General features: G+C 42.1%; 1 long non-coding RNA gene across 1 annotated transcript; it reads left to right on the forward strand.

Moving 5' to 3' along the window:
* The first annotated feature begins 364 nt into the window (after positions 1–364).
* LOC117741843 lies at positions 365–18,527 on the forward strand. Its single transcript, XR_004610764.1, has 2 exons — positions 365–562; positions 17,871–18,527. It is a non-coding gene; the product is annotated as an uncharacterized LOC117741843 (long non-coding RNA).
* The last annotated feature ends 6,603 nt before the right edge of the window (positions 18,528–25,130 follow it).

Here is a 25,130-nt window from a genome sequence, read left to right on the forward strand (position 1 = left end):
AGGCCCGGTGCCAAGTAGAAGTAACTGTCGCTTAATGTGTTACAAATGCACCCAATCTCCCCCTATAGCTACATCATTATATATGTTAATACTCTGTGTCACATAGCAGCAACACCAGCCCCATTCAATTTGTTTTAAGTAAAATGGTAAACAGCTGTGTAATTCTGTCATTGACAGTGGGCAGCAGTGACGGAAATCGACGCCTTTCACAGCAAACATCACCCTGCTTAACAGAAAATGATTCATTATTATATAGCCTACACGAGGACATCATGTGGGAATGTGGCAAGGGGGCAAATTATGAATGAAAAGCTTAGACGCAGCCTACATTTTGGCTGTGATGACAAATAATATTTCACGGGGCGGGCACGCTGCAGGGTATATGCAGCAACAGTCGATGTGTGAAAAGGCGTGAGCAGAAAGGGACGAGTTGGGGATAACACGTTGTTACTCAGAGCTTCAACAACGTCAGAGACCAGGAGACACGGAGGACGTGGTGTCCCGTCCGCGCTGGCGTTACCGGCGCTCTGCTGTTTGAACCGGGGTGACTAACTGCGTCGATGTAAGTTGTTCATGATGGGGAATTATTGAGGTGAATGGCTGATAACGCAGGCGAACAGCCCACATTCACGGGGAAACGCACGATAATAAGCAGGACGTGATGGGGGAGGGCAGGAAGGAATCACGCAGAATTATTGACCAATAGCGCTATTTGATACCTGCTGATGGTTCAATGGACTTCACAGTGACACGCTTCACCTACTCTGTTCAAACACACCAGTCACTCGGCTACACCCCGTAAAGAGGAGCTATTGACAATAAACCCAATAACCTAATAACCAGGACCACGTGCTGTCAACGGGTCGAATGCATATGTGTCGGATTCTGTCGCCATGGAGATGCCGTCGCCTCTGACGCAATAACGTATAAACTTGGTCTTTTTTGTTGTGCCGCCCAACAACAAGTTTCCGTGGTAACCGACTCTGAGTGACAGACGGCAACAGAACACAATGTGGCTTCCGGGTTCCTTCTTCGCAGCGAACAGCAGCATATCTGAGGACACTGAGACTATTGTTGATGTTTTAACGCAGTTTAACTGTGAGCGGCTGTTGTCGTGTAACGTCGGGCACCTTCATGGAAAGTTATGTAGAAGTTGTTCGCGTTTACCAAACTCGTAAGTCTCGTGTCCTCGTCGTAACCTGTACAATGCAAATTGTGCGCTGGCGTTGCAACGCATAACATCCACTCAAAGGCATCTGGTTGGGACTCTAGTATCCGTGAACTGAGCACAACAGGCAGACTTCTTTCATTTCATGTCGCTAACAAACAGATTAAAAGTCAAAACAAGGCGAGTAAGAAAATACACTTGTTTTGGTGGACGAGTAGCTACTTGTAGCTGAAATGTCGTGGAAAGATGTCAGTAATTAAGTTATGTTCTAGCTAAATACCGTTTTGCAGATTTTGGTAAGCCATTTTATGTTGTATTGAATTAAATTCAATAAAGATAGTCCACTTGATTTCAGAGAATCCTCAGAACAGATTAAAACAAAGAAGAAGTCACTCAAAATGTAAAGCCCTTACAAATTGTCAAGTAAGATTACTACCGCCCAAGCTGCAGTTTATGTGAAAGCTTGCAAAGTTTGACGTTGTGGGTAAAATACAGATTACAGTGTGACAGCTTGTTGTATTTTTTATGTCTCATCACAGGCTATGTGTAGGCTGCCTACATCCCTGCACTAGTCATGAATACATTCAGTTATAGAGTTGAACTGATACTTTAATCCTCCCCTAAACTCTTCTGTTCCTTGAGAGTTTGTTTGTGCACATGTTGTGGTGGTCTAGACTCCGGTCAAGTCAGGTCAAAAATAGACGCGGTGTAGTCTAATGCCTTGATGTTTTGCTTGCCCCTGTTTCTTAGCGTATTTTCGGGAAGCCACTAACTTGCAGTGTGCTCATGAGGCCAGCCCCTGTTTCCTTTTGGAAGGCGGGCCGGTTCTTCCTGCTCAAAATATTTGTTACCAGGCAACGGTTAGGCCTGTCCCACTTCAGCACAATGTTGTTTACACCCCTTTTGGCTCCGTATCCCAACAACATTGCATAAGTCTCACAGGCTTTCCCCAGCTCACTGAGAGAAATTGGACCGTTTTTCCCTCTCCAGCCAATCCAAAGGTCTCATACCCTCATACCATAGTTTTTCCCTCAGCCACTCAACAGTTTGCTTCGGCCTTTGTCTGCTGTATTCACTCTGAGCTGTTCTAAGCCAGTCAGAGCAACACATCCAAGACCAAGAGTGTTTATAAAGAAGATGCTTAACTTGACTTTCAGAATCCTAAAGCTCTTTATTGCATGGTCTGTCAGGTGGGGGTTGAGGTCGGCCCCATAACCGTTTAATAACCCATCTATTCTCTTCTAAATCCAGTAATTCTTTCTTGGCAAAGTTGAAGGCTTATGCTGCACGCCTATGTAAACATGGCTTGTACTGCATTAACTGAAATGCTCAAGTTGAAATTAAAAAGTGGAGCTGATTTTATTATTTCAGTTCAGATTGAACTGTAAACTTTTGAACTTGGGACATACTCTTTTTTAAATTTCAAATAAGCTGCATGTTGAAAAAGAAAGTTAATAGCTTTTTCTTTATTATTGTGACCCCAATGATCAAAGTCATGGACTTGAATTACAAGACAAACACAGACATGTGATTCCTAAATATATACATCACTTATAATTAGTTCCCTGGAATGTGAGAATATTATGTTTTGTTCGAACTTGGTCAATTACAGATGGCAGTTTGATGTCACAGGTTGTAGTGTCACATTGGATTTTGTTATATTGTAAGGCGCCATGTTATTTTGTATCACCCGGTGTATGGGGCTCATACACTAGCCTGTGTAGTATTTAAATGATAAAGTGAAAAGAAAAATACATGCTTCACTGGACTCAGTGTCTTTTATCGTATGAGCATTTTTGGAATAAGTGCAAACCATTGGATCTTTCATTAAGAGCAGAATTAAGTCATTAAAATAATTATTTCATGAGAAATAGTAGTTGCAGAGTTGAGAAGTTGTTTCATCCATTCATTTTCTGGTGCCCTTCTGGGCTCATTTAACCACTGGGCAGTACACTCAGCACTCAGGTGTGTGTGAAGCATCCTGACCAGCACAAAATTACGTTTCCATGCAACTGCACTCTCAATTTAGTTTGGAAAAGTATTTCCTATACTTGGTTAACATTATAATTGAAACCAAACAAAGTACGCTACAATATTACTTTGTTAGATTTAGTAAAAAAACATCATGGTTAAAAATGACTACAAGATTGAACTAAAACAAAAATGCAACAAATGTTCTTGGTTCACGGGACATGCACTACTGGGTGAAATCTGTGTTTTGTTGATGCACCTACCACCCAGACCTCCTCACTCTCCATGATTTGTGATATGTCAAAAGCAAACGTAGGATACGTTTCCATCTGAACTTAATTCACAATGCATTGATGTATAGGAACATCGTTTTTAGGAGACAGGGCGGAGACCTGATGCCCTCATCATTTCAGTTTTCTTTTGGATATATAAACTTCTCACTCTGTACCAAAGGATGACTCATTTTATTTATTTAACTTTATTTAATCCGGGACTCTTACAGAGATTAACATTTCTTTTTCAAGAGAGACTTGACTTCAACATAAGACCAGACAACTGACCATCAAGGGACCGGTAGAGTTAATAAAACAATTACAGTCTTAAACCTTTTAAAAACCAACCTATTTTTTAGGTTTCTGCTCGAGATAACATACCCAAACTAAAAATGGTGTATCTCTGCAATCACAAAGGCTATTTGAATAATGTGATGTAGGCAACACATGTGAGCTTTTGTTCAGATGTGTAAAAATAGTATATTTGTTACTGGTTAAGAGTAAATAAAGATGAAACACAGCAAAAATAGAAGTTTCAGGTTCACCTAGGGGAAAAAAAGCAATTTCAGGATGATTATCTCTTGGAAGGATGCAGTGCAAAGGCCTAAACCCAAATCATAGCACAATATGTGAACAGTCTCGCTGCAAAGTTTGACTTTGTGAAGCAGAACAAAGTTAGAGAGGTTTTAGTACAGAGAATTTAGGCCAAATGGGCATTTGGGCACCATCTGTGCAATTTGAATTTTCTCATGTACCAAACCATATATTTAACTTGTATATTACTTATGGTGTTCATTACATCCAAATACAGCAGTTTTTGGCTTTAAAAAAAAAAAATCGTTTTTCTTCTTCTAATTAACAACGGTAAGCAGCATTTGTGACTGTAAGGGCTAAAGCAATTCATGTTGCCGTGTTCTTTGGCTCATATCTCGGTGATGCTTTGGTGCAGAATGATTTTGTAAAGATGTTTAGAATCTGTGTTAAATCCTCTTGCTTTTTGCTGTCTGGCTTTTTTTAATAGCACCCAGCTATGGGTTGCTAGTCCCGAAAACGTGCTGAGTGGGCTGACTCCTGACAAAATTATGATTATGATATTTTAATAATTCTTTTAGTTGGTGTTTGAGTTCTTGTAGCCCAAGTTCTGTTGTTTAATTTGATGTATATAACATCAATATATTTGCTCATGTTAACAATAATCTGTACATTTCACCCCAATTGGGGGGCAAGGTTTTTAAAGAGACCAATGCTTCGGGGCAGTTTGCAGTTCATGCCATATAAAAAGGTACATAATACCTGACATTCGTTCTGCTAAGGTCAGTATGCATATATTTAAGGAATTGTTATTATTAGATCGTCTACTCAAATAAAATAAAGAAAAATATAAGATGTCCTGGAGCAGCATCCCCGTCACCCCTTAAGCCTCCGGGACCTCTCAATCGACCGTTAAGACCACAACACTCATGGTGAGTGAAAAGGGAAATTCACGTGGCCCTTTCAGTGTCTATGTGAAGAGCCGGTTACGTTGTTTACACATGTGACTTTCCAGTTTTTCTTGTTCCCTGCTTCAGCACACAGCTCCCTAGCAGTTCCCTATTGTCCTGTTTACGTTAATGTACTTGTGTTTATTCTGCGCAGTCCTTGTGACTCTCTAGTTAAATAACGAGCTTGTGTGTTTACATGAACCCACACACGCACAGCAATCATTTAGAGTGATCTGCGGAGAAGAGTGCATGCGTCACAGCTTTGGTTGTGGGCTCTTTTGAGACCATAAATGTTGACACGTCATCTATTTTCACCCAGCAGAGCGATATCAGCCCTCTTCAATAGGTGAGTGAGGCTGTGGTTGACTGTGGCACAGCTGACCTACTGTAAATAAGCCCTTAACAGCACTTGATGAAACACAAATGAAGAAAAGCTGTGTGTGAGAGAAAGGTTATTACAATACAACTTTATTGTCAATTTACACTGAAATTAATGCTGCATTCTTCGGCAGTTCCGTTTAAGAAATTGTATCAGGGTGGAAAATTAAGATGATGTACTTCCGTTTGTTTGCTGTCATCCCAAACCCACAAGTGTGCGACCACAAGTAGGATAATCTAATTTTAGTGTCTGATATATTGCCAATGCCTGTAAATAATCATCTTTGAAATTGTTGACAGCGTCAGAACAATTGGCATCCTTTCTTTTTGTAGTAAGTGCAGCCAGAAACGTCAGCATTGAGGTGCAGAAAGCAGAGTGAATGGCTCTATTGTATCATCCACTGCATGGGAGTCAAATGCCTAAAGTTAAATACAATCAGTGGGTTTCAGTATTCCACAGCTCTCTGTGAGTCAGGCTCAAGAAGCGCGTCAATCCTAGCCTACTTTCAACGGGCTCGCTGCCAGTCAGAGGCAAATTGCCAGAGATAGGAAGGGAGAATGAGGGTGAGATCAGAGGTGCAGAGTAACTCAGTATATTTAGTCAATGCCGTCATTAAATACAGTGTTAAACATCAAATTACACTAATTTCATACATTTAAAACATATTAGTCCACTTTCTTGTCATAGTCGTAAAAGCACAGGTGTCAAGTGTCCCAGGAAGTCATAACAGTGAGGCAGTATACGGACAATACCAGGACCCTGAAACTGAAGCAACTTAATGGAATTTAAAAGTCATTGATTTTATGAAATATACATGTGCCAGTAGCAGATTGGTTTATTTTGTGCTTTTTACTCAAACAAAGCAAATAGCAGTGAGTTTAGAGTGCTGACTCAGCTTTATTCTAATGAACCACGCAGACATTATGGTCCTTTTACACATAAATTCCAACAGTAAAAACACTTTCAATTACTACACAGTTCAGCTAGTGACAAAAGTATGTTTTATTTGAGTGGCTGAATAAAAGTCCCGCAATAAATATCATTGAATAAAATGTACATAATTTATAATGCAGCCCAGTGATGTAGACGTAAAGTAGAATGAAATGAAATACTCAAGTAAAGAACGTCAAAGTACCTCAAAATTGTTCTTCATTATTTCCCCCACTCAGTCTCTCTCTGCTTGTTTCTATCCAGAAGACCTTTTTCCTTCGCCCTCCACACTTCTTCTCTCGCCCTTACATAAGGGCTGCCCTATTTTTTCAGGGACCAATAAGAAGTAGGAACAAAGGGAGTGAGTGGGTGAGGAAGAGGGATTGAGACAGAGAGAGATATGGGGGTAGAAGAGAGGACTGTGTGTACTGCACACGTCCCCACCATCTCCTCTCACCGGCCTTCTCTGCTCGCGCAGTGCTCCTCATCTACGCATCCTCTCCTTTTGTTCTGTGCTCCTCATTCTCATTCATATCTTTCCTCTCTTCTCTATGTCTATCTATTTTTATGTAAATAGTTATGAGGTGCTTGAAACCACAACTTGAGCATGACGCACAGTGACGAAATTCGAGTAATGAGCATAATTTCAATTGCTGTGTGACATTTGAGTAACACACGAACGACTGACGGCAGCAATTTGATGTTCAGGTGTGCACGCGTAGACTGGTTTTCAGCATGTTTATGTCTCCTTGTTGTGCATTATTATTTATATTGTTCGCTGTTTTCACATATTTAAAGCAGAATCCCTTTTGATTGGTACATACAAAGAATTATAATCATCTCCACAAAAAATGCAAGGGGGCAAGGAAAATGCAAGGGGACAAGGAAAATAAAGCTAGAAAACTAAAGATATAGTGTAGACAGGTATGTTACACAGACGTGAAAAAGTGTATATAAATACATATATATATATATATATAATTTAACATTATAAACATTTATTTAAAATGCACCAATGACCGACATTAAAAAGAAAATATAACATCTCTGTACAAGTCAAGTTCTATTAGGATTTATATTGACAGTGACAGATGATATGCACATGTGCATTGAAACTAGTGCTGGGCAAAGATTAACAAATTTAATCGATTAATCGCATGATTTTTCTGTGATTAACAGCGATTAATCGCATTATGCACAACATTCAATAATGAATTAAAAACTTTTTACTTTAAAGTAATGTTATCAGAACAATATAACAGGCACTATCAGAGCAACAGCAAGTTAACATCCATCCATCCATTTTCAATACCGCTTATCCTCATTAGGGTCACGGGGGCGCTGGAGCCTATCCCAGCTGACATAGGGCGAAGGCAGGGGACACCCTGGACAGGCCGCCAGTCCATCGAGGGCACATGTAGGGACATACAACCATTCACTCTCACATTCACACCTATGGGACATTTAGAGATCAATTAACCTGCAGCATGTCTTTGGACCGTGGGAGGAAGCCGGAGAGCCCGGAGAGAACCCACGCTGCAAGTTAACATACAGAATATAAATCTGTTTTCTTTTTTTTCTGAACAGGTACCAGAAGAAACATTTGTCTTTGTGATGTTAAATGGTCTAGCACTAAAGAAAGTACACAGCTGGAATTTACTGAGCAGGGACCTTTTAGTCTTTACAGCCTGTTGATTTCCTTTAGAGAATCTCAGTCAAAGAAAGATAAATATAGGTTGAACAGGTACCAACAGTGAGTTTAAGTGGCCCAAAACTTTTCTGCATTTGTTCAGGACTTTGTCAAACGCACTGCAATCATATTTCTGTCACCGCTAAGTGTTCTGACTTTATTATAAAGGACCACTGCTGTGCAACATGAATACAATGTTCCGCCCACGTTTCTGAAGCATGTCTGTCTTCTGTTGCCATGACAGCCAAAGCATGTGAATGCAGCTCCCAGTTCATCAATATAATGAACTGTGACTCTGAGATAACTGTGGTACCCAGAGATGTCCAGTCGCCTTCAGTGAGAGCAACAGCTGGTGCACGTTGTAACACCGCCATCTTTGTAGTCTGCTTCGTTTCATAGAAGTTGTGTATTCTCCTGATGACGGTGCATCTTGATACGTCTCATACACTCCTCAGACCTGTATTCCTATAGACCTCAATAGTAATGACTTCATGAACTTCTTCAATGAAAAGATGTTAACTATTAGAGGCAAGATTGATGATCTCTTGCCCTCAACTACTGCCGATCTGTCATCAAGAGGAGTGGCCTTGGAAACGGCTGTATGCCCTGGTGTATATTTGGATAGCTTTTCTCCCATTAACCTAGACCAATTGTCTTCAACGGTTTCTACTTCTAAACCGTCTACCTGTCTCTTAGACCCCATCCCAACGAGGCTGCTTAAAGACGTGTTGCCTTTAATTGGCACCTCTCTGCTGGATATTGTTAATGTGTCTTTGCTAATAGGGCATGTACCACATTCCTTCAAAGTAGCTGTAATTAAACCTCTCCTGAAAAAGCCCACTCTTAATCCAGAGGTGTTGGCTAACTACAGACCAATCTCTAACCTTCCCTTCCTCTCTAAGATCCTTGAGAAAGTAATCGAAAATCAGTTGTGTGACTTCCTACATCAGAATAGTTTATTTGAGGAGTTTCAGTCAGGATTTAGAAAACACCACAGCACAGAGACAGCACTGGTGAAAATTACAAATGACCTCCTAATTTCATCAGATAAAGGACTCATCTCCGTACTGGTATTATTAGACCTTAGTGCTGCGTTCGACACCATTGATCATGACATCCTATTACAGAGACTGGATCAGTCGATTGGCATTTCAGGTACCGCACTAAGTTGGTTTGAATCCTATTTATCAGATCGATCTCAATTTGTATTTGTAAACGATGAAGCCTCAATGACCACCAACGTTAATCACGGAGTTCCACAAGGTTCTGTGCTTGGACTAATTTTATTTACCTTATATATGCTTCCTTTGGGCAATATTATCAGGAAACACTGCATAAACTTTCATTGCTATGCAGACGATACTCAATTATATCTATCGATCAAACCAGAGGAGACCAACCAGCTCGCTAAAATTCAAGAATGTCTTAAAGACATAAAAACATGGATAACCTGTAACTTCCTGATGTTAAACTCAGACAAAACTGAAGTTATTTTACTGGGCCCTGAACACCTCAGAGATCAATTATCTGGTGATGTGGTTTCTGTAGATGGCATTTCCCTGGCATCCAACACCACTGTATAGAATCTAGGCGTTATCTTTGACCGAGACTTTTCCTTTAACTCCCACGTTAAGCAAATCTCAAGGATTGCATTTTTTCATCTACGTAACATTTCAAAAATCAGGCACATCTTGTCTCAAAAAGATGCAGAAAAGCTGGTTCACGCGTTTGTTACTTCCAGACTAGATTACTGCAACTCCTTATTATCAGGCTGCTCTAATAAGTCTCTTAAATCCCTCCAGTTGATCCAGAATGCTGCAGCTCGTGTACTCACGAAAACTAAGAAAAGAGATCACATGACTCCTGTATTAGCTGCTCTGCACTGGCTCCCTGTAAAGTCAAGAATCACATTTAAAATTCTTCTCCTCACCTACAAAGCCTTGATTGGTGATGCACCATCATATCTTAAGGAGCTTGTAGTACCATATTGCCCCACTAGAGAGCTGCGCTCACTAAATGCGGGGCTACTTGTGGTTCCCAGAGTCCTAAAAAGTAGGATGGGAGCAAGAGCCTTCAGTTATCAAGCTCCTCTTTTATGGAACCAGCTTCCACTTTCAGTCCGGGAGGCAGACACAGTCACCTCATTCAAGAATAGACTTTCCTGTTTGATAGTGCTTATAGTTAGGGCTGAATCAGGTTTGCCCTGGTCGAGCCCCTTGATATGCTGCTATAGGCTTATAGGCTGCTGGGGGATGTTTTAGGATACACTGAGCACCTATCTCCTCTTCTCTCTCTCCTTATGGATGAATTTACATCTCTCCATTGCACCTTATTAACTCTGCTTCCTCCCCGGAGTCGTTGTGACTTCACGTCTCATAGGGTCCATTGGACCTGGCGGTGTCTGATGCCTGGTGAGCCGGCCTCCCGCGTTGGCCCTGCTGATGCGCCCCGCCCCCCCTCCTCTCTACCTCCTTCTGTTTCATGGATTGGAGTTCCATTCATACATTGTCATATTCATGTAATGTGTTTATGTAACTTTGTAAATGCTGTTTATTCTGTACACATGACATCTATTGCTTCTGTCTATCCGGGGAGAGGGATCCTCCTCTGTTGCTCTCCTGAAGGTTTCTTCCCTTTGTTCCCTGTCAAAGGTTATTTTTGGGGAGTTTTTCCTGATTCGATGTGAGGTCCTGGGACAGGGATGTCGTATGTGTACAGATTGTAAAGCCCTCTGAGGCCAATTTGTAATTTGTGATATTGGGCTCACCAGATAATTGATCTCTGAGGTGTTCAGGGCCCAGTAAAATAACTTCAGTTTTGTCTGAGTTTAACATCAGGAAGTTGCAGGTCATCCATGTTTTTATGTCTTTAAGACATTCTTTAATTTTAGCGAGCTGGTTGGTCTCCTCTGGTTTGATCGATAGATATAATTGAGTATCATCTGCATAGCAATGAAAGTTTATAGAGTGTTTCCTGATAATGTTGCCCAAAGGAAGCATATATAAGGTAAATAAAATTAGTCCAAGCACAGAACCTTGTGGAACTCCGTGATTAACGTTGGTGGTCATTGAGGCTTCATCGTTTACAAATACAAATTGAGATCGATCTGATAAATAGGATTCAAACCAACTTAGTGCGGTACCTGAAATGCCAATCGACTGATCCAGTCTCTGTAATAGGATGTCATGATCAATGGTGTCGAACGCAGCACTAAGGTCTAATAATACCAGTACGGAGATGAGTCCTTTATCTGATGAAATTAGGAGGTCATTTGTAATTTTCACCAGTGCTGTCTCTGTGCTGTGGTGTTTTCTAAATCCTGACTGAAACTCCTCAAATAAACTATTCTGATGTAGAAAGTCACACAAATGATTTGCGACTACTTTCTCAAGGATCTTAGAGAGGAAGGGAAGGCTAGAGATTGGTCTTTAGTTAGTCAACACCTCTGGATTAAGAGTCCAAATAAATAACGCCTTAACGTGTCCAGCCCTTTTAAACACCTTGGTGTAAGGTGGAGCGCCTAACATAAGGAACATGTTTCAACAGGTTGTGTCACAAGTGTGAAGCTTTGTTTCCTGACTCTGAAAGTGTGTAAGTCCTGAACGGAGTGAGGGCTGTCTGTTTCTGTCCTGTTTGGTGGTGGATCTAAAGCACATGGTGGTTTGTTGTGGTGTGGACTTGAATCAGCGCAGCTCCTTAGGCAGGTTAAAACTCCTCAGCTTAAACAGGAAGTACATCTTCTGCTAGGACTTTTTCATGATGGCGTTTATGTTGGAGGTCCACTTGAGTTCTTCAGTGAAAATTTGTCCGCACCCAGTGTTGAGTCTTTTAAAGCTGAAATGACGAATATCGAAGAACCAGAACTTGTCTATGAAATCATTTATTCTTGTAAGAAGAGTCACCGTTACACAGAGTCCCTCAGGAGTCTGCCAAGGGTGCACTGAAGAGTCAATCCACAGACACATATGTATTTAAGAGAAACAAGAAGGGGGATTCAGGAGGAGACATTTGTCTTCAGATCCTTTGATGAGCAACCAAATAATCAGGTCAGATGATGAGTATTCAAAGATCTTGGGAATTATAACACTGAACAGTCTCTGTCCTGTCCTTTGTTATAATCTGTCTCCACAAGTGATTGTTTCTTTGACAAAAGGTACGGGGGATTGTATGCAATATGCTTCCTCATCTCTGCAGGGCAGAATATGATTTACATACTAAGAATATATAAAATACCCATTACTATGGGGCCAGTGTTGGGGTACTCCTGAAGTTCACTGTCAATCTCCCGTCACTGCCCCCGATGAGGTCGATTACCGGTGTGTCTAGGGGTTGGGGGAAATAATAATAATAATAATAATAATACATTTATTTATATAGCACCTTTAAAAACAGAGTTTACAAAGTGCTCTACATATAAGCAAGGTAAAAACATAACATAAATACAAGTAAACATTTCAGAAAATACATGAGGCAATGAACACAATAGAGGAATAGAAAATTACAAATACAAAATAAAGCAGAACAGACAAACTAAAATAGGGGAAACAAGGGGAAAAGCAGTTCTATAAAAATGGGTTTTAAGAAGTGAATTAAAAGAAGCTACTTATTCTGCTAGTCTTATCCCCTCAGGTAGGTTGTTCCAAAGTCGAGGGGCTCTGATGGCAAAAGCACGGTCACCCTTTGATTTAAGCCTTGACTTTGGAACGGCCAGAAGGGCCTTGAAGGGCCCCACCAGAGGATCTAAGGCTGCGAGCTGGCTCATATGGGGCTAACATTTCAATGATGTAGCTTGGGGCCAGACCCAGGCGTGCTTTAAAAGTGAGCAGCAAAATCTTAAAATCAATTCTAAAACGAACAGGGAGCCAGTGGAGAGGCCAGGACTGGAGTCATGTGATGCCGTCTGTTAGAGGCCAGGACTGGAGTCATGTGAAAAGTGGACCTAAAATTGAACCTCGTGGTACACCACAGGTAATGTGAGTCGTGGTAGACGAGTGATTACCTATGGTGACCGAGTACGATTTTTCTAAAAGGTAAGAATAAAACCAGCCAAGTGCAGTGTCCTTGATGCCAACCCAGGTTTTGAGGCGATCGATTAAAATAGCGTGATCTACAGTATCAAAAGCTGCACTAAGGTCTAAAAAAACGGCGCTCTCCCCCCTGTCTGCTGCCAAAAGGAGGTCATTATTTACCTTGAGGAGGGCAGTTTCTGTGCTATGAAGTGCTCTAAAACCTGACTGAAATTTCTCAAATATATTATTATGATTCATAAAAGGTAGGAGTTGTGTTGAAACCACTTTTTCTAAAACCTTTGATGAAAATGGAAGTTTTGAAATTGGCCTAAAATTGGAAACAACAGAAGGATCAAGCTTAGGTTTTTTTAAAAGAGGTTGTACGATTGCATGTTTAAAAATCGATGGGAAAGTACCTCTTGCTAAGGAGCTAATTATAATTAATAAAATACTGGGCCCTACAGTGCCAATAACCTCTTTGAGAAATTTAGTAGGAATAAAATCAAAGCTGCATGTGGCTGATTTCATGTGTGATATAAGTTGGGATAAAAAGGGCTATGATACAGGCTGAAAATGACTGAAATAGTTTTGAATGTCCCTACTGGTATGTAAAACTTTGGTTGGGGGGGGGGTAATTTGTTGTCTTATTTCATTGACCTTATTATTAAAATAATGTAAAAACTTCTCACACATCTCTTGTGAGGCATCAATAAAATGACAGGGGGAGGGGTTTATGACCTTGTCTATGACCTTGAATAAGACTCTGGGGTTTGAATGATTGTTTAGAATTAAATTGGAGAAGAAATAGTTTTTTGATTCTTTAACTGCCTTTTGATAGTTATTCATTGCCTCTTTCCAAATATTATAAAATATGTGGAGGGCAGTTTTTTTCCATTTTCGTTCCTTTCTCCTACAGTCTCTCTTAAGTTCTTTGGTGGATTCATTTAGCCAGGGCTGTGGTGTTCTGTTTAACTTGTTGACCTTGTAGGGGGCAACAGAGTCCAGGACAGTCTGACAGGTATGATTAAAAAGAGAGACCAGCTCCTCAGTACCAGAATGTGGATTAAAAGCAGTTAAAGAAGCAGCAGTAAAACGCTCTGAAAATTTGCTAGCAGACATGGAATTAAAAACCCGGCAACGGGCAGGTGTACTGTGAGTTGTGGGAAGTTGGGATAAAACCACACTGAATAAAATTGCTTTGTGATCAGACCCACAGATATCCTTAATTTTAAAGTTTTCGGTGCTGAGACCATTATACAGGACGAGGTCGAGGATGTGACCCTTTGAATGTGTCGGCTGTTGTATTGCCTGAGTGAGGTTAAAAGATTCCAAAGTGTCCATAAAATCTTTGACAAGAGTCTGAGACGGGCAGCAGACATGTATGTTAAAATCCCCTAAAATAAGAATTTTGTCATATTGTGACATAAAATAGGCTAAAAGTTCGGCAAACTCTTGGATAAAAATACTGTTAGACTTTGGCGGTCTGTAGATTATAACAATTATGACAGGGTCTTTAGAGTTAACCATAACACCAAGATGTTCAAAAGATGTATAGTTACCATGTGAGATGGGAGAGCATTTGAAACCTTTTCTATGAATAATAGCAACCCCCCCTCCTCTGCCTGAAAGCCGGGGTTGATGAAGGTGGGTAAAATCAGGGGGGGTTGCCTCTATAAGAGGACTACAATCTCCCTCAGATAACCAAGTTTCTGTGATGACAAAAAAGTCCAGTTTGTTATCAGTAATAAAATTGTGGCATAAAAAAGACTTATTATTTAGTGATCTGATATTTAAAAGACCAACATTTGCAAGATTCCTATTAATTGGAGGTAGTGAGGGATGTTACAGGGGAACTCTAATCAAATTATTATGGTTAGCAGCAGCGGGATATGCCACTGAGCGTGCTGCAGTGGGTATGCGGTAGGGACTAATGGAGGTAATAAAAGGTGTACCAGTCCGGTTTTGGGGAGTGGAGTCAGCAGGAAGAGTAGAGGGTGGTGGGGCAGCTGTAACAGTTCCTACTTTCGTTGCCACCATCTCGCTCTTGGGGACTGTTGTTGTTATGACGAGCTGCAGCGATGCGCTGAGCATTTACATATACATATACACATATACTATGTGTATCCATTTCATGGATACACATAGTATATGTGTATATGTATATATATATATATCACTATATTTTGTGTGGCAATATTGTATCGATTACATGAACGCCATGTATTGATCTTGTATTATATAAACTATTAATATTGCAGTTAGTGATTTTAGAATATAAGAAGTAAAGAAGCTATGATGGTGTAGTGATTTCTGCATTGAGACCTGGGCTCAATATCACTCTCCACCCTCACGGACTCACAGACTTTGAGGTGCGCTCCTGCAAAGTCCTTGTGGGTTTAGGGCTGTTCCACTGTTGAATCGTCAAGTGTTTTGTGTCTTTGTGTCTTGCCACTCACTTGAATCATAATTCTAAAGGGAAACAATAAATCCAGCTTTATAACTTTTTTTATTACTTTTAAAAAAGTGTACTTAATCGGCAGTGTGGGAGCCATTTTTAAATATAAATTGACCAGTGAGCCATGTGCACCACCGATTACACTGTTTGAACCAGGGCTGTTTGGTAGGAGGTTCCCTTTAGTTCAGAGGTCTCAAACTTACGTGGGGGCCGCTGGAGGTAGAGTCTAGGTGAGGCTGGGCCGCATCAAGTATTCCACAAAAAAGTACAACTGATCCAATCTTCTCAATTTTTATTAAGAACAATTCAGAACATGAACGGTTCTTCAGAACATGAATGGTTGAACGGGTTCTTCAGAACATGAACGGTTCTTCTAAACATGAACGGTTGAACGGGTTCTTCAGAATGTTATTCAGAACATGAACAGGTTCTTCAGAATGTGAACGGTTGAACGGGTTCTTCAGAATGTTATTCAGAACATGAACGGGTTCTTCAGAACATGAACGGTTCTTCTAAACATGAACGGTTGAACGGGTTCTTCAGAATGTTATTCAGAACATGAACAGGTTCTTCAGAATGTGAACGGTTGAACGGGTTCTTCAGAATATCCTTCAGAACATGAACGGGTTCTTCAGAATGTTCTTCAGAACATGAACGGTTCTTCAGAACATGGGCTTCTCTTGTCTACTCTTTGCTGCCAGAGTACTCAAACGCGTACCAGTAAACCACTTTAGCCAAAGGAAGTGTTCGACATTTGGATACGGTACTTCCGCGTTGAGCGGGCGTTCTCCGGTGACATTTCACATATGTCAATCCGATGAAAGTGTCCAAAAATGGAACGCTGCACTTATGCCGTGCACTTACATTATGGGGGCTGGATGTCCTGTACTTCGGCTGGAGAAAGTACTCAAACCACTCTAGCCAAAGAAAGTGTTCCGACATTTGGATGCGGTACTTCCGCGTTGACCGGCCGTTCTCCGGAGGGGGGTTTCGCGGACTTCAATCAAATGAAAGTATCAGAAAATCATACATGTGAGAAAAACGCGCAAGCGTCTGTAGTCATTTAATCTTGTGATGGAGGGGTTCTATGGGACCGGGATGATAGTGGAGCCTTTGAAGTAGGAAGCGACGTCAGCTGCAGTGATCTAGTAAAGATCTGTGAAGATGGGGGCCAGCTGGTCAGCAAAGACTTTCAGACAGGAGTGTGACATCCAGCACTTCTGTCTCAGAGGTTTAGAAGACAGTTTACTGTAAAGTGACTGCTGAGATCAGTTTTAGAGGGCTGGCTGGGATCTTCAGTCTGTAGACTGGCAGAGACTCTGAAAAGAAACACCCTGCTGAGACAGACATTCAGTTTGTAGGATATCCAAAAAGACATTAAAATGGTTTTAATAATGTATCATCACGTGATAGGCTTCTAAAAATGGAGATTATGAGTTACCAGCGGGAGCAGAAGTTAGTTGATGATCCTTTTAATCCAAATTATTAGTTTTAGTTTTAGGAGCAATGAGTTACATGCAAAGAGTCTGTTATTTCCACAGTTTAAGTGTCCCATTGATTTGGTTGATTAAACTGTATTAAGTTTTCTTAAATATGTGCAGTGTAGTTTATAGCACGAACCAATCTGATACCCTATTGGTGCAGATACTGACCTTGTTGAAAGATGATCAGGTGACGTGACCAATCGGCATTAAATCCAATTTCCTTGATAATGTCATCAAGGAAGTGTCTTTTCATCCATGGCCTCATGTAAATTCACATTAAAATTATCCTGTGAATTTAACACTTTGAGGTATACAGATTCGTAATTTGGGGAAAAGGGAGCACAGGTATCAGATTGGTCAGTATCAAGGTATCGTTATCAGTAAAGAAAAAGTTATATTGGTGCATCGGTACTTACTATATAATGTTGAGGTATTTATTTAGAGCTAAGAGGCTGTTGCACAGGTTTAGATGTTTATTCTGTATAAAAAAAGACTCCAATCAGACAGAATTTTATACATGCAAACAGACAAAACCGAGTACACAGGTGGGAAATAGAAAAGGCTAAAAATCTAATTAACCTCAAAGATCTTTTGTTGCTGTCTAATTACCTCAAGTGTATTCATGTCATGAAGTTGGACAAAGTGAAAAGGAGCTTCAGTGAGATGTTACATCACTGTAATATTTATGTGGCTCAGATGAAACATCTGGTCACCACTGACCATAACACATTTAAAGATCTGCTTTCTAAACATAAATATAGAAAGAGCAGGATGCTGCTGTAAGGCAAATGTTGCTCTTTGCATTACAAATCATTAGCCATCTTCACAGCTTGTAAATAAACACGCACAATAAATACACCCCACGTACCATGCCAACACACGCTCACATCTTTAAATACCCTGGCTCTGACGACTGAGATAGTACTGCTCATCAAATGTATACGTGAGTGAGCGACTTACGCAATGCTCCCTGGTCTCCCTCCTGTGTCTACACAATGGCTTAAAATCTCACAGCTCTCAAACCATCCCAGCCTTTCCCAGATCCCACTCCCACACTACACACTACAACTCCGGCACTATTCCTGGAGCAGCCCCCGCCGCTGTGGCACGGAAATACCAGCACCTCCAAGAACAGACGCCAAGCCTGTCAGAGCATCATCACATCCCACAGGACAGCTGGGGGAGGAGGAGGGAAGGAGAAGAAGAGCAGGTGGAAGGATGGGCACTTGCGCTGTCGGAAAAAAGAATCAACACAGAGAGAAAAGAGAAAATCAACAGAGGAACCAGTTATATCCTGGTAGATCAGCCACAAACTGTTTCTCTTCTTTTGATCGTTGGAGCTGGTGCTCTTCTCCGGAGGTGTGTGTTGTTATATTACAACATTTATGAGGACGACAGGAGCATAATTACTGTTTTCTTATATATATATATTGTATACACATAATACTAAATTAATAGATTTGATGTAACATTTTCTATTGCAATGCCCCATTAAGTATTTATTTTTGGCAAAATTGACAGGGTTACAGAACACTATAATGTAATTGTAAGGAGATATATCCTCAATGCTGGTGTATAAATAGATAATGAGTGACAATATTTTAAAACATGTAATAATACATGTTGTTATAAGTTGTTATGAAGTTATATTCATTGACACGTGTTCATTAATAAACACTTACACATGACCTTATTTGTGTATAGTACATTAGAGTGTGTAATGAACTATTTACTTTGAGAGAAATGAAGTGTAGTTTTTGGATTCATTAAAATGATATATGGCTCTGTTGTTTTGTTCCATACTGAAATATCTTAACAATTATTGGATGGATTGCCATGAAATGTTGTCCAAACATTGGTGGTTTCAAGAGGATGGATCCTAAAGACTCTTGGTGATCCCCTGACTTCACCTCTAGCGCCACCATGAGGTTGACATTTGTAGTTTTGAGACTTTTGGATCGATCGCTGGGAAATTTTCTGTCCCACTCAGGATGACTTGTGAACTGGTGATCCGCTGACTTTTCATCTAGCACCATCATCAGGTTAAATATGTCCCATACTTATAGGTTCAGCAATGTAAGCACACTAAGCAAAAGAGTCCTGTCAGGCCTAAAGAGAGCTGGTTTCACAGCCATGTGGAGGCCACAGTCGTCACAGTGGCTGATCTCCTGCAGTGCTGACACAAACAAGAGCAAGCAAAGGGTTATGAAACATACAATAAAACAGTAAAGCAGCAGCGTTCATGAGAGGTCGAACACTGAGATGAATCTACTGGTCCTTCCTGTCTCGCTCTTCCTCCTTCTCTCTATCGCAATGTAGATGGACAGTTGCTGAGGACAACCTGTGTGTGCTCACCTAACGATGAACAGGGAGTGGTGTGTGAGCAAAGGGGCTATTAATAGCAGCATGTGTAGAATGGACATTTGCTTGATGATGTGTGTGAGTGTGCAGTGAGCACCTGTGTGTGTGTGTGCGTGTGTGACAATTGTGGTATATTGGATCGAGCACTCGGTGCTCGATGGTGTTGGTCTGTGACGATGGACATGTAGCGTGACTAGCCCGGTAAAAGAGTGACTTGTACCGCATCCTCGTCTCCGTGCATTTGTGACTAACGGTGAGTTAGTTAACCCACGATTAGTACAGCTATAACAGTGTACTATACTAGTAGCATAAAGATACAACATGGTGTCAGAAAACGGAGTTACGGAATAATTCGAGGACGGTATTTTAGAAGTTAGCTTGAAAAAAAAAAAAAAAGTGCTACCACGTGCGAACATGGAGCAGTTCAAGCCGCCACCACCGCTGATACTTACCGGGAATATAGCTGAAAACTGGAGAAGATGGGAACAACGTTTCCATCTGTATATGACCGCTTCCGGTGCGTTGGATAAGGAAGAGACGGTTAAAATAGCCATTCTGCGCCACACTGTCGGCGAGGAGGCGCCGGAAGTGTACAACACACTTACCATCATCCCAGATGGAGACGACGACGTAACGATGGAGGAAGTTCTCCAAGCCTTCACGGACTACTGCAGCCCTCGAAAGAACGTGGTTTTCGAACGCCATCAATTCTGGTCGCACGCGATGTCAGCAGGAATATCGGTGGACAGGTTCATCACAGAGCTACGCCAGAAGAGCAAAGACTGTGAGTTTGGCAGAAATGAAGATGACATGATTAGGGATAAATTAGTGTTTAGCATAAACGATATTCGTCTGAAGGAGAGACTGTTGCGTGATAATGAGCTCACTTTGCGCAGAGACATGGACACATGCAGATCAGCAGAGCTCGCTAAGTCACAAATACAAGCGATGCAGACGTCACAGGTTGTCCAAGACACCTCAGTAGATGCTTTAAGGAAAGCAACAGGGCAAACACGCACGGGCAACTGGAACGTGAGCAAAACAAGCAGCAAGAGGCATGTAACAACAACTGTCTGCAATAAATATGGAAACAAGCATGAGCCTCGTCAATGCCCAGCTTATGGTGCAGTGTGCCATAAATGTGGTAAGAACAACCATTTTTCTAAGGTTTGTAAAGCTGGCACTGAGAAAAGCAGCAACTACAAGACAAAGACAATACATAATTTGGAGAGTGAAGTTGACTCCTTATACATAGGCATGATTGGAAAATACAAAAAGAAAGGAGCTCACCAAGCATGAAACAGCCACAGTCAGAGGCGTAGCAATTGATTTCAAGCTGGACACAGGCGCCGATGCAAATGTACTTCCCATGCACATGTACCGGCAGTTACCTGGTCCCATTCAGCTACGGCCCACAGAGACTGTCCTAATTGCATTTGGTGGAGCCCGCCTACCCCCAGATGGTGTTGCATCTCTAGAATGCAGGACGACCAAACATAAAGCTATGCTGGACTTTCACGTGTCAAGCCGGGCCAACAAGCCGATTCTGGGTCGAGATGCATGTGAGGAGCTGCAGCTGGTGAGAAGAGTTGAGGCACTCACAGCAAGATCCCCGCAACCAGGAAAAGCTCCAGCTACCAAAGAAGAGATGCTACAGAGGTATGCAGAAGTCTTCACTGGATTGGGAGAGTTCCCCGGTGTTCATCACATACACATTGACCCCAGCGTCACGCCTGTGATTCATGCATGCCGAAATGTGCCCCTCTCCATCATGGACCCACTGAGAGAGACACTCAAAGACTTACAGAACAGAAAAGTGATAACCCCTGTCAATGAACCGACAGAATGGGTGAACAGTCTTGTTGCTACAAAGAAAAAGAACAGCGCGCTAAGGGTATGTTTGGATCCTTGCAACCTGAACGAGGCAGTTAAGCGTCAGCACTATTCCATTCCTACACCGGAAGACATACGCAGCAGATTAGCAGGAAAATCCATCTTCTCCATCCTAGATGAGAAGGATGGATACTGGCAGATCAAGCTAGACGAGCCATTGTCTAAGCTATGCACCTTCAATACGCCGTGGGGCCGGTTCCGCTTCCTCAGACTCCCATTCGGGATCAGGTCTGCCAGCGAAGTGTTCCAACAGAAGAACTCTGAGACCTTCGGCGACATCTCGTGTGTGTTTGTCATAGCAGACGACATGATCATCGCAGCGTCAGCGGAGAGGGAACATGATGACATCCTGCAGAAAGTGTTAGAGAGAGCAAAGACTGCACATGTGAAGTTTAACAAAGACAAGTTCCAGTTCAAAATTGATACAGTAAAGTATATGGGACACATCATCACGGCAGCAGGACAAAGGGCTGACGACACAAAGATCAAAGCAATTGTCGATATGCCAACCCCAGAAGACAAACAAAGTCTCCAACGTCTGCTGGGAATGACAAAATTCCTGGCGCAGTACATACCAAATGAAGCCTCACTCACAGCACCCCTCAGACAGCTGCTTAAGAAGGATATAGTGTGGCAGTGGTGCCCACACCACAGCTCAGCACTACAGACACTGAAGACCACCCTCACACAAGCTCCAGTGCTGAGGTACTATGATCACAAGCAGCCGCTGACTCTACAAGCTGATTCCTCGAAAGACGGACTGGGAGCCTGTCTGCTGCAGGACGGCTGCCCAGTGTGCTATGCCTCACGGGCGCTCACCGACACAGAAAAGAGGTACGCGGAGATAGAGAAAGAGTTGCTGGCCATAGTGTTTGCTGCTAAGAGATTCCACTAGTATGTCTACGGCAGACCAGTAACCGTGCAGTCCGATCATAAGCCTCTGGAGGTCATCGTGCGCAAGCCGCTGAGCAAAGCACCTGCGCGGCTGCAAGGAATGCTTCTACAACTGCAGAGGTATGATCTACACGTAACATACACACCAGGCAAGCACATGTACATTGCCGACGCACTCTCACGCGCCACGGCAAGCAGAGAAGGTGAAAACATTAACGAGAACCCCTGTGATGAAAGAGTTGTGTATGCCTTGGAGGCCACTGATTCCTTGAGCGAGGAAACACTCAGCCAACTAAAAAAGGCAACAGCAGCAGATAGTGTGTTACAAGCTGTGTGTGAGAAACACGAGAATGGCTGGCCCATGAAAAGGAAAAGTCTGGACAAGAAACTACACGACTACTGGTCGGTCAAGGACAATATAAGCATCGAGAATGACATTGTCATGGTCGGAGACAAAATCATCATTCCCCAGAACTTCAGGAATACGATTTTGGAGAAGCTGCACCTTGCTCACCAAGGAGTGCAGCGCACAAAAGCCAAAGCAAGAAAATCCCTCTACTGGCCCGGCATGGCACGAGACATCGAGGCAATGGTGGAGAAGTGCATGCAGTGCCAGCAGCTACAGCCCAAACACCAGGCCGAGCCACTCATACCACATCAGATTCCAGAACTGCCATGGATGAAAGTCGGAGCCGACATCTTCGAGCTACATGGTCAATCATATCTGTTGTTAGTTGATTACCTGACCAAATATCCTGAAGTGCTTAACCTGTCTGATAAAACAGCATACACAGTGATCCAAAAGATGAAGTCTGTTTTTGCCAGGCACGGGATTCCTAGGGAGATAGTGAGTGATCATGTCCCATTTGCCAGCTATGAGATGAAGTCAGTTGCAGCTTCATGGGAATTCAAACTCACACACTCCAGCCCAGGTTTTCCCTCTTCAAACGGAATGGCTGAGAGAGCCATAAAGACTGTAAAACATGCGCTGAAGAAGGCAACGCAGACCGGCACCGACCCACATCTAGTGTTGCTGTCACTGAGGAACACACCGGTGACGGGACTGAATGAGTCGCCTGCACAGATGTTGATGGGAAGAGTTCTACGGAGCACACTTCCGTGTTCCAGTGCCGTGCTGACGCAGTCAGTCCCACAGCATCTTGACAGCAAAATACAGAACCTACAGTTCCGCCAAAATCAACACTATGATCAGCATGCAAAGCCCCTGCCAGTGTTGACCTCGGGAGACACCGTACACATGCACACATGGCGCGGCTGGGAGCCTGCTGTTGTCATCCGACAGCGAGATGAGCCACGCTCCTACACTGTGCAGACGCCGGCAGGTAGGACGCAAAGGAGGAACCGGCGACATCTGAGGAAGATACACCCGAGTCTGTTCATAGACACTGACCGTGAACAGTTGGACTCGGAGGTACAACCCTCTCAAGTGCCTGTGTCAGTGGACTCACCACCACATGACCTGCCACCACACAACCCTCCTCCTGTGACTACGGGCAGTACACCCACATGCTACACAAGGAGTGGCAGAGCAGTTAGACGCCCTGCCAGATTCAATGACTGATTTCAGGAATGTTTATATACTCATTCACATGTTTGTTGATAAAAAAAAAAAGAAAGAGAGAATGAGGACTGTTTAACCTGAAATGTTTCAAGAATGTTGAATGTTCTAAATGCTTAAATGTTTCTCCAGAATGCTTAGCAGGAAAGTGATTTGTAATGTTTAATGAAAGCCATTAGTCTATTGAGAACATGCTTTATTAATCATTGAAGTATGCAAGTAGAAAAGACAAATTTAATGTTGATGCCATAGCGTTAATGGTAAGCAAAGAGTTAACTGTTGAGGTAACTGATACCTATGCCACTTCTCAGTCGGAAAAGAGGGATGTGGTATATTGGATCGAGCACTCAGTGCTCGATGGTGTTGGTCTGTGACGATGGACATGTAGCGTGTTTAGCCCGCGAGTAAAAGTGTGACTTGTACCGCATCCTCGTCTCCGTGCATTTGTGACTAACGGTGAGTTAGTTAACCCACGATTAGTACAGCTATAACAGTGTACTATACTAGTAGCATAAAGATACAACAACAATGAGGCGGAGGATGCAGATTGTGAGACTCAGACAGTTACTAGAGAGAACAGGTGGGGGAGAAAGAGTGAGGGATGGATGGAGGGAGGGAGAGAGGGAACATAGTGGAGGTGGGGGCGAGTGTGTGTTGACGCTGTATGTGGCGTCAGTGCGATAAGAATAGAGATGCTGCGTGCAGCGCTGCTGAGACATAAACCTCACGCCCTCAGCTCTGACTGTGTGTGTGCGCAGATATTTCCTAGAGTATGATCATGTGCGCGTAGATGAGTAAACTCTTGGGCTTGCAGTGATTTTGTGTAAATAAAGTTATGTGTAGGCTACCACAGGATTTCTAAAGAGCAACTTGATAAATGATCATTACTTTGAGAAAAAGTGTAATAATGTGGACTCTATTTAGATTTGAAACCACTTTCTTGTTAATGACAAAAGGAATAAGGACACCTTTAAACTCACATAATTATGAAATCCCTTTTATTACAATGTGGAATAATATAACAGTATTACATGAGTGATGGTGCTGCATACTCTGTACTCATTGTTTGTATGTGTATGTGCCTAACTATATATTTCTATAATTTATTTTATAATATAATTTAGTTTCTATATTAATTCAGTTTGTCTTTTTATTTATTCCTTTAGTGCTACTTGTATGCACTTTGTTCTAATATATTACTTGTTGAGTTGTAGTGGATTTTATATACACTAGCTTTGACCCCGCTAATTTATCGATTTGAGGCATTCTTTGAAGTGGCCAATGGAACTAACCCTCAGGTGTGAACCTCATGTCTTATTCGCTGGTCAGTGTAGCATGCTGTGTCTCTGAAAGGTATTTGCATGAATACCTCCACTAACCAATGGGAGCTTAGCTCAGCGAATGGACTGCGAATAAAACTAATTGTAAGACGTGAATTTGGTCTCTTACGTGGTGACGCCAGACAGAAACTGTTGGCTACGTCAGGAGACTGTGGAAGCGAAGCCATGTGAGCGCGTCCGGGCCTGGACCATGTATGTATACAGATGACTCTTGTTTGTTATGA

This window comes from Cyclopterus lumpus, chromosome 13 (assembly GCF_009769545.1).
Source record: "Cyclopterus lumpus isolate fCycLum1 chromosome 13, fCycLum1.pri, whole genome shotgun sequence".
Lineage (NCBI taxonomy): Eukaryota > Metazoa > Chordata > Actinopteri > Perciformes > Cyclopteridae > Cyclopterus > Cyclopterus lumpus.